The sequence below is a fragment of the Dermochelys coriacea genome, chromosome 3 (assembly GCF_009764565.3).
Source record: "Dermochelys coriacea isolate rDerCor1 chromosome 3, rDerCor1.pri.v4, whole genome shotgun sequence".
NCBI classification, from domain to species: Eukaryota; Metazoa; Chordata; order Testudines; family Dermochelyidae; genus Dermochelys; species Dermochelys coriacea.
This window is the reverse complement of record NC_050070.1, coordinates 201,956,963-201,973,369: the sequence shown is the minus strand read 5'-3', so window position 1 is coordinate 201,973,369 and position 16,407 is coordinate 201,956,963. Positions and strand designations below refer to the sequence as shown.

At 39.3% G+C, this 16,407-nt stretch overlaps 1 long non-coding RNA gene across 1 annotated transcript; it reads right to left on the bottom strand.

The window, feature by feature from the left end:
* Positions 1-960: 960 nt before the first annotated feature.
* On the bottom strand, positions 961-13,716 carry LOC122459585. The gene is made up of 3 exons (XR_006280376.1): positions 13,573-13,716; positions 8,989-8,995; positions 961-971 (listed from the first exon to the last, which is right to left on the bottom strand). It is a non-coding gene; the product is annotated as an uncharacterized LOC122459585 (long non-coding RNA).
* Positions 13,717-16,407: the final 2,691 nt, after the last annotated feature.

Genomic DNA, 16,407 nt, shown 5'->3' with positions numbered 1-16,407 from the left:
TTAGACAAGTTAGAAAGGCCTTTCAGTTCCTACAGAAGGCCTCTGGAGAAGATTTATGTTCAGTGTGCTGCTGTGATCATGGTACTGTTTCTTTAAGGAAGCCACAGTTTGAGCTACCTAAGTCTAGTGTAAAAATGCTTCTCAAGAAAAGAACTTCACATAGGTGAAGGTTGCAGATATCAAGAGGTATCCAAAGCCTGTGCTTTCAGCATAGAAACACTGAGACAAGGTGAAAGTGTATCCTCATTGTCTTCTAAGGTGCATTGCTACATTTCTTTTCTTTATCTTTCACTTTTGTTTTATTGTTTTAATGTTTTATTTTCCTGCTGAGTTGCAGGATTTATTTACCCAGTTGCCCAGCCTGTCTCACAGTTATATCTAGCAAAGTAATTATAGTTCAGCAAAACCAGCCAGCTGCGTTTGTCAGCATTGCACAATGCCCCCGTTTAGTTATAAAACATTTAACGCTTTGAGATACTAGAAAGGTTTCTGGCTTGATTTTTTTCACAGGTGATCAGGGCAACCGGGAGAAGGCCTTGACTTCTTTGACAGCGATGGGTTTTCAGCACTCATGAACATCAATCAATGTGGTATTTTCCCTGATATTTGTTTCATCAAACACCACACTAAATGCAGGCTCCCTTGAGAAACTGACGAGGAGTAACATTTTCAAAAGCTCATAATTGCCATTTTCTAAAGTGACTTAGGAGCTTAAATCTCAGTGAAAGTCAGTGGGATTTAGGAGTCTAAGTAGCAGAGCTACTTGTGAAAATGGGATTTAGGCTCCTAAGTTACTTAGGATCCTAAAAATGGAGAGCTGGATGGGACCATGAGAAGTCATCAAGTCCAGCTTCCTCTGCTGAGGCAGAACCAGTAAACCTAGGCCATCCCTGACAGGTATTAAGCCAGCCTGGACTGAAAAACCTCCAATGGCGGGCATTCTACAACCTCCCTTGGAAGCAAATTCCAGACTTAACTGCCCTGAGAGTAGGAAAGATTTTCCTAATATCTAACCTGAATCTCCCTTGCTGCATATTAAGTTCATTATTTCTTGTCTTACATTCAGTGGACACGGAGAACAATTGATCACCATCCTCTTTATATCAACCCTTAACATAGTTTAACCCTGTTATCAGTGTCCCCCTCAGTCGTCTTTTCTCAGAACTAAAAATGCCCATTTTTTTTCACCTTTCCTCATTGGTCAGGTTTTCTAAATCTTTTATCATTTTTGTTGCTCTCCTCTGGACTCTCTCCAATCTGTCCACATCTTTCCTATAGTGTAATGCCCAGGACTGGACACAGTACTCCAGCTGAGGCTTCACGAGTGCTGACTAGAGTGGGACAATTATCTCCTGTGTCTTGCATACAAAACTGCTGTTAATACACCCCTGAATATTAGCCTTTATCCATCTGCATCACATTGTTTTTTCGGATTCAATTTGTGATCCATTATAACCCCCAGAACCTCTTCAGCAGTACACCTTTGGTTTTTCACAGATATCTAGCCAGTATTCACCATTTTGTTGTGCATTTGATTTTTCCTTCCTAAGTGAAGTACTTTGCACTTGTCTTCACTGAATTTCATTTTGTTGAATTCTGACCAATTCTCCAATTTGTCAAGGTCATTTTGAATTCTAATCCTGTCCTCCAAAGTGCTTGCAATCCCTCTCTGTTTGGTGTCATCTGCACATCGTATCAGAATACTCTCCATTATTCAAGTAATGAATAAAAATATTGAATAGTACCAGACCCAGGACTGACCCCCAAGGAACTCCGCTAGCTGCACCCTCCCAATTTGACAGTGAACGACTGATAATTACTCCTTAAGTATGTTTTTTCAGCCAGTTGTGCACTCACCTTATAGTAATTTCATCTAGACTACATTTCTCTAATTTGCTTATGAGAATGTTGTATGGACTGTCAAACCCTTTCTAAAATCAAGATATGGCACATCTACTGCTTCCATCCTATCCATTAGGTCAGTAATCCTATCAAAGAAAGAAAATGGGTTGCTTTGGCATGATTTATTCTTGACAAATCCACACTTCTATTCCTTATAACCCTATTATTTAGAAGTGCTTACAAATTGTTTAATCATTTGTTCCCATATATTTTTAGGTATCGAAGTTAGTCTGACTGGTCTATAATTCCCAGGGACCTCTTTGTTTCCCTTTTTAAAGATAGGTTCTATGTTTGCCCTTCTCCAATCCTCTGGGACCTCACCCGTCCTCCATGAGTTCTCAATGATAATTGCTCATGGTCCCGAGACTGCTTCAGCTAGTTCCTTAAGTACTTAAGGATAAATTTCATCAGGCCCTGCCAACTTGAATACATCAAACTTATTTAAATATTCTTTAACCTGTTCTTTCCCTATTTTGGCTTGCATTCCTTCTCCCTTGTTGTTAATGTTAATTGTGGTGAGTATTTGGTCCCCACTAACCTTTTTTTGTGACAACTGGAGCAAAATTGGCATTAAACACCTCAGCCTTCTTGATGTCATCTGTTATTATCTCTCCTTTCCCACTAAGTAGAGGACATACACTTCCCTTTGTCTTTCTATTGCTCCTAATATATTTAAAGAACATCTTCTTATTACATTTTATGTCTCTTGCTAGGTCTAACTCTTTTTAATTCAAATTATCCCATGGCTTATTTTATTACCTGAGCGTGTGCCATAACTCAGCCATTCAGGGAACCAGAATATAACATGTCTCCATCCATTTGATTTGAACTCAAAGGAGCAACTCATCTGAAAATGTGTCTGGAAAAAACTTTGGTTTTTCACAGATATCTAAAAAATGAATAAACAAATAAATAAAAATAAAATCTCTCCAGATTAGTCAAAAACTTTTAGCCACAATGTCTAATGGAACAATATGATTTTAAGTTTCAAGTGAGATGTTTAAAGCTCTAACCATGGTTTAATTTGATATGCTTCTGCTTTTTTAACTAACTCTGAAATAAACAGGAGTGTGGACCATCAATCATACCCTTTTCAAGGATGGTTTGCAATGTCTCTTAAGATCAAAATTTGGTTTTAAAGGAGAGATGATCTACCCCATTCATCTAATTAGGATATGGACTGTGAAACCTAATGACATTTCACATGTCATTAACGATTTCACTGCTGATAATTTTAGCAGAAATATACAGGTACTGGGTTTGCAGTAGTAGTTTGTTGCTAGGGACAGCACTTTTTTCTACTGACTTGGGCTCTGAATGTCAGCTATTCAAATTGCAGATATTCTATTGTGTGTTTTTAGTGTAGGCTTTGTCGCCAATAGATTACTTTAAACTCCAATACTTCTGAGCTGGTAATCTAATCAATTGAAAAAACAGTTTTTCAGGTAAAACCAGCCTCTTTAATATCATTGCAGAGAAGGCTTTATTTAGGCATGAGTCCAATTCCTTATATCTCCAGAGGAGAATTACATTTGCTACAATCAGAAATGCAAAGGCACAGTTAACATAATGGAGTCTATTCTTCTACATGCACAGGATGTGTAAATAATGACTAATTTTTGTGTAACCTCTTTCTAGTTCTGTTTAATACCAAACTTTTGATAGGGTGCAGACTTCTTTTGTCATTCACTGAAAGCAAAGATCCAAACTTTAGTTTGGATAATTGTGAAATTGTTTGAAAAGAATAATCAGTTGTAGTTACTGGGCTCTGGATTTTCAGTGGGGCCTAGATGAATTAGATGCCCAATTCTTATTGATTTATTTCCACTGGGAGCCAGGCATTTAATTGTCCTAGCTGCCTTAAAATCTTGGCCAGTGTAGAATGGAGAAAAGGGTGAGCTCTTAATTCGTTCTGAAGCCAAATCAAAACACTGCACACATTCTGTCATTCCAGCTCTCTGTTCGTTCATGGCTTCCTCATCTACCCAAACAGGCTGAGACTATAATGAGATGTCTTCACTGCAGAATTACCCTAGGTGATCCCCAACTGGGTTAGCCTAGCCCAGGTGTGAGCAGCCACACTGCAAAACCTTACCCAAGTTTGTGTGTCCTCGCTGGTGCTGCTGGTTCCCCCTGCTGGTCTTTGCTGGGACTAATTTGGAGTTCTTTGTGATGCAGGAAGCTGAGCCAGTGATTTGTAAGAGAACTTGACTTTCCTTCTGGGCACACAGGGGAATTATGGGAAGGCACTGGAGGACTATCGGCACTTGAGTAGCTTAGCTTGTGCTCTCACTGCAGAGTGGGCAGGTTAGCAGTCTGAGTGAAAGCAGAACCGAGGCTCTGACCCACACCCCCAGCTCTGCCAGCTAGCTCAGGTTTAAAGCACTCATGTGAGAGACTTTTGTGTGTGGACAGGGCAGGGTTACGGGGCATCACCGGGGAAGAGCTGGGGCCAATTCTGCAGTGAGGCCATACCCTTTGTGGTTAGAATCCTTGCTGAATCCCAATGTATGGAAGCATTCTAACCTCTGAGCACAAATGAGAGGATCAAACTTTGGGCTAAGTTTTCACTGTTTCTCTCTTATCCTCAAACAGCATAGAAAATGTTCTGATTCACTTACATGTAAATTATGCAAACTTTTTAGCAAAGAAGAGGATAAAGCTCTCAAAGCCTAGTGATTTTAGATTAGCATAATCACATAAATAGAATAGCCTTAAATTCTCACCAGCGATTAATTTCTCTGAAACAAACATAACTGTTCAGCACCATTATTATTGTTCACTCGTATTGCAGTTGCACCCCACTGAGACAAACATCCCATTGTGCTGGGAGCAGTATACATGCATAATGTGGAAACAATCCATGCCCCCAAAAGTTTACCATCTAACTAGACAGATAAGGAGTGGAGAAAGGGCTTATTATCCGCATATTATAGATAGGGAACTGAGGCACCATGAGATTAAATGACTTGCCCAAGATCACACATGAAATCTGTGGCAGAGTTGAACTCAGCTCTTGTGAGGCCAAATACAAGGCCTTAACCACAAGATCAGCCTACGTCTCTGTTTAGACTATGTCTACACTCTGGAGGGGAGCTTATGTCCCATCTTAGGTGGCCACATGCGTACTAGCTCTGCTGGGATTAGCAAGGTGACAAGAGCAGCATAGCTGGGGGTAGCACAGGTAGCGATTCAGGCTAGCAGTCCAAGTACAAACCCACATGGACCGCTGCTATTTTTAGTGCGCTGGCTCGAGCAGAGTTAGCACGTGTCTGTCCGCCGGAGATGCAAAGCACACTTCCAGCTGCAGTGTACATGTACCCTAAGTGACATCAAGATCCTTCCTAGTCACTATTACATTTGCATTGACAAAAGCTACCGGCACAGGCCTTGTATCTAACAGACACAGCAACTCTGTGGAAAACTACCTCAGAGCTGCAGCTAGGAAATATCTTAGATTTTGCTTATTGTTTTGGTAAACCCAGTTATGAAACAACAACACTCTTAAATTCATCCTTGTTGGATTCCCCTGAGAAATAGTCACAATCTCTTCCTTTTGCTCCCATGTTCATTTTAGCGAACAGATTAACATGCATGTAAGAGCAGGATGTTTGATATGACGGAAGACCAAATTGTCTCACTCCACATCAGACAAAATTCAAAGCCGCATGGCAGACCCAAGTAGCCAGGCCAGACATCAGCTACCAGAGAAGGAAATAGGCAAGGAATCCATTTTCCTGGCTACAGAGCTGCTCAACTGAGGTGGTTACCCCATCTATGTGGTCTGCCTCAGGAGGTGTCAGATAGAAGGATCTGAATGGTTTCAGAGTAGCAGCCATGTTAGTCTGTATCCGCAAAAAGAGCGGGAGGACTTGTGGCACCTTAGAGACTAACAAATTTAGTAGAGCCATAAGCTTTCGTGGGCTACAGCCCACTTCATTGGATGCATAGAATGGAACATATAGTAAGAAGACAGATATAGATATATACATACAGAGAAGGTGGAAGTTGCCATACAAACTGTAAGAGGCTAATTAATTAAGATGAGCTATTATCAGCAGGAGAAAAAAACTTTTGTAGTGATAATCAAGATGGCCCATTTAGACAGTTGGCAAGAAGGTTTGAGGGTACTTAACACGGGGAAATAGATTCGAATCCTCTGAATCCACAGCCTTCATGTGCGGCAGGGTCCTGAGACATTAGGCGGGGGATGGGGACAGGGGAAGGACTCCCTAATAGAGCAGCAGGCTGGATTTGTATGGTCCCATACTTACAAATGAAGACCAAGATATAGTGGAAACAGCAGGGCAGGTCAGTGTCTTGGGCTAGTTTGATTTTTAAACCTGTTCTATCTGTGGAAAGGTTTTAGGACATGTATTTGGGTAAAAGCTGAGTAGGAACTTGCTGGGATCCAGAACATTTCTAAGAAATAGTGCTCCTCATGAAGGAAGAAAGCAGAACGCAGGATTGATATTTGTGTACAGTGTTATAGTCACTGAAGATTCTACATGTTTAATGTCACTGTGCTTTTCTCCTGGCTCTGAAACGCCTGGTTTTCATAACGCTCCATGTCACATTATGGTGTGTTAAACACACACACAAGTTTATTAATAATTAATAAAAAATGAAGTTTGCTACGACTGCCGTCTGTCCAGAGCAGTCAACTAACATGCACAAAAGCTCTGACTAGTCTGTGGCCTCAGTCCTATCTTTAAAACAATAGGAGGGTGATGAAGCATCTGTGGGTCCACCACCGGGCATGCATGACTGATCTTGCAACATGTGCAGCCGGGGTGCTCAAACGTCAGAAGGGGAGGCTGGGTCATAAGTGTCTGACTTTAAGCGTTCAGCATGCCCGCTTCCTCCTCTGAAGCATGATGCTGATGCCTGACTATGAGTTGTTCCACAGGTCAGAATTCCAGAGCTCTACTTGCCTCCAGCATGCCTGCTAGCTAGCCGTGCCTGCAGCGCGCCCCTCTGCTGGGAACTGCATTGGCATGTATGTTGGTCCTATGCCACTCCTGCACTGGGGGGTGTTCCCTGGTGGCCCCTGATTCAGACTGAAGACGGGCTTCCCCCAAGCGGTTTCTCTCTAAACAACCAGGGTAGAGGGAAGAGCAGAGAGAAGGACAGAGGTGGGGCAATGAAAAGGAGAAGAGGAAAGAATGGAAATAAGAGCAGGGGATTGGGGGAAAGCTGAGGAGCAAGTAGATCATAGCAGGGAAGAGAAGAGAAGTGGTGGCTGTGATCTTGGAAGGTGATAAGTAACTAACCGGATGATGTGATATTAGCATAATTTGCTACTGCCATCCTTGTTAAACCAGGCAATTACATCTAGACTGTCTCTCGTTAGGAACAGTGTCCCCTATTTTAAACCTAAATTTACTTCTGCTCCACAAATGGCTTCTCTCTCCCACTGCATTAGCCTACATGATGGATGCACAAAATTCTGACTCGTGAAGTTGGGGTTCTAGTAAATGTTTCTTTGTGGTTATGGGATTGAGCCCAAATCATTTTCACCCGAATCCAAAGCCCATTTTTGTGGGTGTATTACAGTCGCTCCTTGAGGCCCCAGTCAGGAAGAGGGCCCCATTGTGCTAAGTGTTGTACATATGCCTAGTGAGAGACGCTTCCGGCCCAAAGATCTCACAGAGGATGCAATGGGAAACTGAGGCCCAGAGTGGTGACGTGACTCTCACAAGGTCACTCAGAAGGTCTGTGGAAGAGGCAGGAATAACTCCGAGTCCCTTTTCATGCCCTATTCACTGGGTAATGCCTCTGTATTGAAGTATTACTTGAGACATGTCAAACAAACTCACAAATTCTAAGGGACGTTACAGAGAAGGGGGTGAGGGAGATCCATATTAATACATCCTCCCACTGTCTGCCCATCTCTGCACAGGGACAACAGTTGTCAAGCCAAATCTTAATCTCCTTGCAAGGTGAATCTCCCTGTATGACTTTGTGGAAGGGTTATCTGGGTCCACACTTCCCAAATGCATAGCTAGTGTAGTCAGCTAACGGCTAACTCCATAGCTGGAGACAGATTTAAGTGTGTGCTATCAATTCACATGTCTGTTGCTGGCCTGGAAAGTTTTTTTTTCCATTCTGAATTTCTACATTATCGCCTCAAACATATCTGTTTGTGCTCGGGGAGCAGAAATCTACCCAAATTACAAAACTAAACAAAACTTATTCCCTCACAATGTGCTTCTTAAAGTGTGTATATATATCACACATGCCAAAGGCCTTATAACATGTGTGCTGCTATTGAACCTTGTATAAAGTCTTGTGTACTATCACAGGGAATTAGCTTTAAAATGAAAGTAAAGGGGACTGCATCATTTAAAAATATATATGGGCTAAATTTTTAGATGGCATACATTAGGCACAGCCCCATTAACATCAGTGGAGCCACACCAGTTGACATCAGCAGAGAATGTGGGCCTTATTTCCTTTATTTGAAGAGAGATATTACAGTGACCATACTGCATAAACACAGCATATGAAGATTCATAGCTCCTTCTCCCAATCTACCTTTCTGCTCCTGTCTTTTTCCACTGCTCCCCATGCTCTGCTTCACCAATAATGCCAGCCACAAACCCATGTCTGTCTACTTGTCCTACAAGCAACTTCACACACCTTTCCATGCTGTCAATGAACTGATTCAAAGAGCCACTCTCTTCTTCAAGTTCCTGCTCACGAGCAACTCCTATTATAATGCCTATAAGAAATTAGCCAACTAATTATGTCTGGGAGCAAGACAAGGGGAAGATAGTTGATATTTATAGAAAGAAAGGAGGGGGGAAATAGGAAGGGAGAGAGGAGTATATGCCATTTTTTAAATTTAAAACTGGGTTTTTCTAAAACCAACAATGGCCTTTTTTTACCACATGAGAAAAATTCACAAAGAAGTTTAAAAGTTTTGTACAAAAACTTTCGGAATTTTTTAAAAATCAAACATCATAAAAATTATCAAAACGGTTATGAAACCTTCATTTACAAAAAAATTTTTCTATAAGGGGTTCAATAAACATTTTCATTAAAAAAAGTTACACTGCAAAAACGTATTTAAAACATAAAAACATTGGAACTGTTTCCATCCCTGCAAAATGCAAATATTTTTTTTTTAAATTTTTCTCAGCCAGCTTTAGTTTTATCCTTCTTTTCCCCACCTTTCGTTTGCTGCTTGTATCCTTAGGCCTAGTCTAAACTCAGATTTTTGTAATATTACAACTATTTTGGGTGTGATTTGTTTTTTTGTATTTTTTTTTGTTCTTTTACCCAAATATTTATACCAATACAACTCCCTAATGTGGACTTCTACTGGTACAGCTTATTCCTTTTCCCACACAGGAATAGCCTATATCAGTATAAGCACTTTCTATAGTAGTAGAACTGCAGCCACACTAGGGATAGTTGTAGAGGAGCCCTTGGAGTTTGTGAGCTTTTCAGGGCAGAGATTGGGCCTTCCCTTGTCTCTGGGCAATTCCTCACACATTCTTACAATTAGGGAGCATACTATATACATACGAAGTATGCTAATACCCATCAGATCAACATTTTCTTAATTGTAGCCATATGAGGACTTAATTTTTTGTGTCTTTCTGAGATCCTATTCCTGGGAGATTCATCCCTTAGAGTTGCGTAACACTTTTCTTTCACATTGACCTCCGAGATCATCTACCTCGTGCACGTAAAATTATCAAGAGAACCGGGCAGGAGCTTGGGAGTTAGCACAAGGTCACATGAATAATGGTATTATTTGCATTCAGAAAATGGCTAAATTTAAATCAGTTACTGAATTGAATAGAATGCTGGCAAGCGGGGCAGCGCTTGTGATGTACTGTGCAGAAGTGAAATATTGCTGAGAACTGGGGGAGGGAAGATGGGAGGGGGAAGATGGGGGACAGCAGCAGTTTCACAAGAGTATTCCCCAAGAGAAAGTGGAATAGAATTTTTAAAATGTTTAGAATTTTTTTTTCATTTTGTAGACAATCTCTCCTCCTTTATTTCAAAGTCGTTTTAATGCAAATATAATTTCTCCAGACAAAATACCAAATGAAATAAGCAACAATGTGAAAGTAATCGCTTCATATATCTGATCCTCTGCGTGTGCAAATTGTCCTAGCATTGACTTCAACTGAGCTATGACAACTTATACAAACTGGGGGTCTGGCCCTCAAAATAAAACCAGGGAAGCAGTGAGGGTGGCATGGACAGCCGGTACACTATTTACCAGTATACATTTCAATCAAAATTTGCATAAATACTTAATACACCAAAAACAGATTCTGCCATCCTTACTCATGCTGACTAGCACCTTACTCCAAGAGTAGGCCCATGGAAACCACTGAGACGAGTTGCAGTGTAAGGTATCACATGCAGAACTCAGTTCAGCAAAACATTTAAGTACATGCTTAAGTCCATCCCTCTTCAGGAAAGTTATTATATAATTCTTAACTTAAACCCTGCACTGCGATCCCACTGAAGACATCGTGAAGTCAGTGGGATTTAAGCCGTATGCTGAATAGAGATAACCCTGCTTTAGCTGTCAATCTGAGTGAATGTGGCAGAATTGGGGCCATTATAAGTGAAACTGTTAGTGCTGCCTGTAGTTAGGTTTGCCCAATACTGCCCATTATAAAACTCTCTCACTATGCCTATGCACAAGAGGGTTGAATTAAGGCTGCACTGCTTCCTTAATTTTGCATGCTTGACTTTGAAACTTTAATGATGATTTAACGCAGGACTTTTGGTGTGTAATATCAGTATATAATATATATGTGAAGAGAATATCATCAGTGCCAAAAACTAATTATTCTATTTCACTCCTAGCAGAAAATTAGGCTTTCCCATCTAACAGAAGGAAGACGAAGCCAAACGTCTATCTAAAATTATTAACACGGGGTACAAAGGTGAATGATGTTTTCTGTTTCTTATTTATGCTCACAAAAAGAGGAAGCAGTCAGATCTTGATAACTCTCTCTTCTCAGGAATGGTTTTATATTTTAAATGTATATATTAACGGCATCACCAGTAAATACATATTAAACAGCAACACATTTTAAAACAAAACCAGTGCCTAACAAAACACATTTACAGTATAGGGTGGGTTTTTTTGGGGGGGGAGGGAAAAATGCTTTAATTTACTGAATCTTTTTATGGTTGGTTCACTTATAGAAATTAGAAATGGAGAACACCTATTAGATCATCTAGATCTTCCCCCAGCTATTGCCAATATTGGTGAAACCTGTTCCTTCAAATATAATTTTCTCAGCCTCTCTGCCGTATACAAAGCAATATACCGTATAGCAGAACAAACCATGAAATTAAAGTCCTTGTATAACTGCAATTATCTTACCTGTCCGTGTTTTTAAAAGGTATCTGCTGCAATTGTGTAGAGTATGCAAAAGACAATGCATGTAGAGTGAGCTCCTGCTGTATTATAAAAACAGGTTCAACTGGGTTTTGATTACAATAGACATCAAAGCAGCGCACCATAGAAATAGAGCACTATAGATGTATGAATATATTTGCTTCACTCACATTCTTTATAGGCGCTGACATTATTAAAAAAATGTAATATATTTTCACCAGCATCACTGGGATTTTAGTTCTAAAGGGAAATCACTCCAAAGTAGGCTAGCCTAAGTAATTCATTGTGCATACTGTATGTAATAAGCCAGATCTGATACTTAGTTACGTAATCCAATATAAACTCCCAACCTATAGATTTCCCCCCCCCCTCTTTTTTTTTCTCTTTGCTAATTTCCTGTGCTCCAAAATCAGAACAGGCTTGAACCCAGCCTTAGATACATGGCTGAACATGAGTGTGTAGTGTGACATAATCAAAATAGTTCATGTAGATCCACCTGTATCGGGGCCTGTGTCTACCACCTTTTCTCATGGTTAATACCTTACTTGATTAGTAGTCTCATAGAAATCAAAGCTGACTTAGGCTCTGATCCTGCAAGAGGGTACATATGGGGGCAGGGGTCTTTCTGGGCAGGACTGGGTCTTTTGGCTCAGGTGCACAAGAGAAAAATCACCTCAAAAGTGTAAAGCATGGCATTCTGCAAACTTCTACCTATATAGTTCCACACTATGGAATCTATATATGCCATTGCCATATATTTGCAAACGTGCAGAGCTTCAAAGTCCTGGCGAATGACAGTCTCTCTTTCATAAATCTTTTTTCCCCCACTAGTTTTCTTCCAAGAAACTTAGGCAATGCCATACAAAAATCTATGTTAAGGTCACACAGTGTAGCAGTCAAGTCAGGAAATTTAAAAGTTAAGGCTCTTCAAGCAACCTTAAGTATAATGCAGTTTCTTCTATAACTTTTTATATATGTGTGTATTATGTACTATACTGTGTATAGCAGATGAGCACGCATATGTAGGAAAAGTACACAATAAAATGAACTTATGCAATGTATACTATAGATTTAATAGTAAAAGTGAAAATTTTCTGTATTATAATGAAAGTTGTACTGAAGATATATAACACTGAGATAAGGGAACTTGTATAAAAAGTCTCGGGCTTACACTTACTGAACTATTTTGACAATGGAAATAAGTATATAAAATGAAAAAATAAGATACAAATCTACTCGTGCATCTAAGATTTGAAAAAATAGTGTATGGTATTAAAATAATTTACTTGAGAAATAGTATGTGATCATGTAATTAAAGGTGGCACATGCAACCTTTAATTTGTCATTTCCTGACTTTTGAGAGCTCAACCATGTATACCACAAAATGCATCAGATATGTGACGCTGAGAAATTAATGCACAGGGGGACATTTTTTTGGAATTCTTCATGCGCTTGATTTTGTTACCTTAACATTACATTAAGATAAACGTTTTTTTGCTTTCCTTAATGATGTAGATTTGTTCCCTGTTAAGTGAAAACTCTTGGTGCAATATTAAAGATTACAGGTAGGGTTAATGATAAGACAAAGAGAGGAAATACCTGGAAAGGATTAGAAATTGGTCTCCCACCTGTGTCTTTCCTGCCTAGATTCCTACATGAATGATCATCATAGGAAAAATGGGGGATGTTAAATGCAGAATCAATGGGAACAGGTTTGTGAGCAGAGACAGGTATATTTAGGTTAGAAAAAAGAATGATATGGCATAGAATAGTTTGATTAGTGTGTTTGAAGACTATTGAGCTTCACTAAACATAACGTAAAGAAATTGTTGCTTTTCACTTATATTAAGATTTAAAAACTACTTTGGCAAAATAAAATGTGAAAAAGTAAAAGTAGGGCCCAATTTTCGAAAGGTCAGGAACCTCAGATACTGTGTTGGGTGTGTAATTGTGTGTCTAATTTATACATACAAGACTTCTGTGTGCAGCAATCATAACTGTATTTCTACATTCAAATAGCACATTGATGGCCAATACTCAGTTTAGTCACAATAATTGCATGTATAAACTAGGTGTAGAATTGCATGCACGTGTCCCTTGGTGCCAGATGTCTTAAAATCACACCTTAAAGACTAAAAAAGTTTTGATCTGGAACACAGGAACATTGAATTGCTGTTCTGTATCAGACTCCTGGTCCATCTACTCCAGTTCTAGTATCCAACAGTTGCCAATACCAGTTATTTGTGAGGAAGTTACAGGAATCATAGAATCATAGAAGTGTAGGATTAGACGGGACCTAGAGAGGTCTTCAAGTACAGTCCCCTGCACTCATGGCAGGACTAAGTATTATCTAGACCATCCCTTACAGGTGTTTGTCTAACTTGCTCTTAAAAATCTCCAACGATGGAAATTCCACAACTTCCCTAGGCAATTTATTCCAGTGCTTAACCACCCTGACAGTTAGGAAGCTTTTCCTAATGTCCAACCTAAACTGCCCTTGCTGCAATTTATGCCCATTACCTCATGTCCTATCTTCAGAGGTTAAGAAGAATAAGTCTTCTCCCTCCTCCTCCTCCATAGGAATATATGCCAATTCCTTTTATGTACTTGAAGACTGTTATCATGCTCCCCGCCCCCAGTCTTCTCTTTTCCAGACGAAACAAACACAATTTTTTTAATGTCAATGAACACTGCAATAGGTGGCTATGAGATAACCTGCCCCCAGGGCAAGTTTCCTTCTCATCCCTATCAGTCAGAAACTTAAGGCCTGAAGCATGAAGATTTATATCCCTTCCCTAAACTCCAGATAGTCGTATTAAATATATAAATGTCTAATCCCATTTTATAATCCTTCTAAATTCAAGGGCTTGGTGTTACTTGGTGGCAATGAGTCCCACGGGATAATTGTGCATTGTGAAAAACAGTATTTCTTTTAAGAAAATGTTTGTTAGGGCAAATACATGTTACAGCAACTGCCTCCTGAGAAATAGGGGTCACCAGTCCCTTGCCAGTACAATAAAGAACTGTTGTCAAATGGTTTTCATACAACATCAATTGTTCTCCAGCATTTTTCTTTTTCATGGGATCCTGAAGGAAGCACAAAGGTGAATAAATACAAAGGAATGGCAATGGGGGGGGGCTGGAGAATAGCAAGTCAATAGCAAGGATCTTTCTCAATGAGCATTCCAAATCCAAGCAAAAATTCAGTACCAGACTGAAAAAGTCTTCCTGTGGCATTGCATGCCAAAATTTCCAAGGATATATGTAACCAACTGAAGCTGAGGTGAACATTAATTATGCCATGAGTAATATTTCTTGAGAACAGGTTTCAGAGTAGCAGCCATGTTAGTCTCTATTCGCCAAAAGAAAACGAGTACTTGTGGCACTTTAGAGACCAACAAATTTATTTGAGCATAAGCTTTCGTGAGCTACACGAAAGCTTATGCTCAAATAAATTTGTTAGTCTCTAAGGTGTCACAAGTACTCCTTTTCTTATTTCTTGAGAATGACTCTTCTAATGCTGTGTTGCTCTCATTTAACAAATTAAACTAAATCAACATAAATCAGTTGTAAACTGAAGTAAGCTAAATTGATATATGCCAATTCTAAACCAACGTTACATCCAAACAGCAATTTGCATCAGTTTAATTTAATCAATTTAAAAACTGATTTCAGTCAAACTTTTCTATGTTGAAGGCCAAAGAGTTTGGAATGATTTTAAAACGTATCAGGATAACTCCATGCACCAAAGTTTAAAAAACAAAACAACCTGCAAGCAACAAAGTTTATACTTTGTAAAATTTAGGGCAGGAGGTTTACAACCTTCCAGTTTTTATGCATCACTGCACCTGAGTAAATGCATACAAATGCAATCAAAGCATAGGCCATCACTTTCAAAAGTGACTACTGTAGTTACTTCAGGAGTCTCAGTTGCTGGTGCCCAACCTGAAACACCTTAAAGGGGACCTATTTTCAGAAACGTAGAGTACTTGTTCTCTGAAAATTAGGTTCCTTTAAGGTGTCTCAAGTGCAGTAAAAAATTGAGGCACCTAAAATCACTAGTAACTTTTGAAAATGTTGGGCAAAGTTTATAATAACTGAGGAGTCAAAATTACCTTCATGTGGATATCTGAAAACCAGATGCAACCTGGTGGATACTTTTTTAAAAAAATTGCTAGCCAGTACTTGGCATCCATAGATGGAAAATCAATTGACTATAGTAACACTTAATCCACTCCAAATTGAGAATTAGGGTTTTTTTAAGTTGTTTGTTGCCCTTTTCACTGAGAATTATTTCCTATGTCTGCCAATATTTAACTACAGAATCCACACCAAAAAAAAGTATCTATTCTTTGGTTACTTCAAATATGGATGATTGGAGCTTCCTCTTTTATGACCTTCATGATAGGGATAATTTTTATTAGGTATTTGGAATATGTCAACTCCTATCTCAACTAAATGTTACCAGAAACAGAATTTCATTCCACCATTGATAGCTTTCATTTGCTGTCAGTATGGTTCAGGATTTTTTTGAAGGGTTTTAGTTCTATATTTCCAGATTTCTTGTTTGACAGGTTACTGGCCCAGTGGATTGGGGGAAGGAGTAAATTTTATATATACTGATTTTTAGTAAGGCTTTTGACATAATCCCGCATGACATTCTCATAAACAAACTAGAGAAATGTGGGCTAGATGAAATGATTATAAGGTGGGTGCACAACAGGTTGAAAAAAATACTCAAAGCATAGTTATCAATGGTTTGCTGTCAAAATGGGAGGGCGTATGTAGTGGGGTCTCACATGGGTCAGTCCTGGGTCTGGTGTTGTTTTATATTTTCATTACTGACTTGGATAATGTAGTGAAGAGTATGCTTATATATTTGCAGATGACATCAAGTTGGGAGGGGATATAAGCACTTTGGAGGACAGGATTAGAATTCAAAACCACAGTGACAAATTGGAGAACTGGTTTTAAATCAACAAGATGAAATTCAGTAAAGACCAGTGCAAATTACTTCAGTTAGGAAGGAAAAATCAAATGCTAGATGGTAGTATAGTCCTGCCAAAAAAGATCTGGGGGTTATTGTGGATCACAAATCGAACATGAGTCAACAATGTGATCCAGGT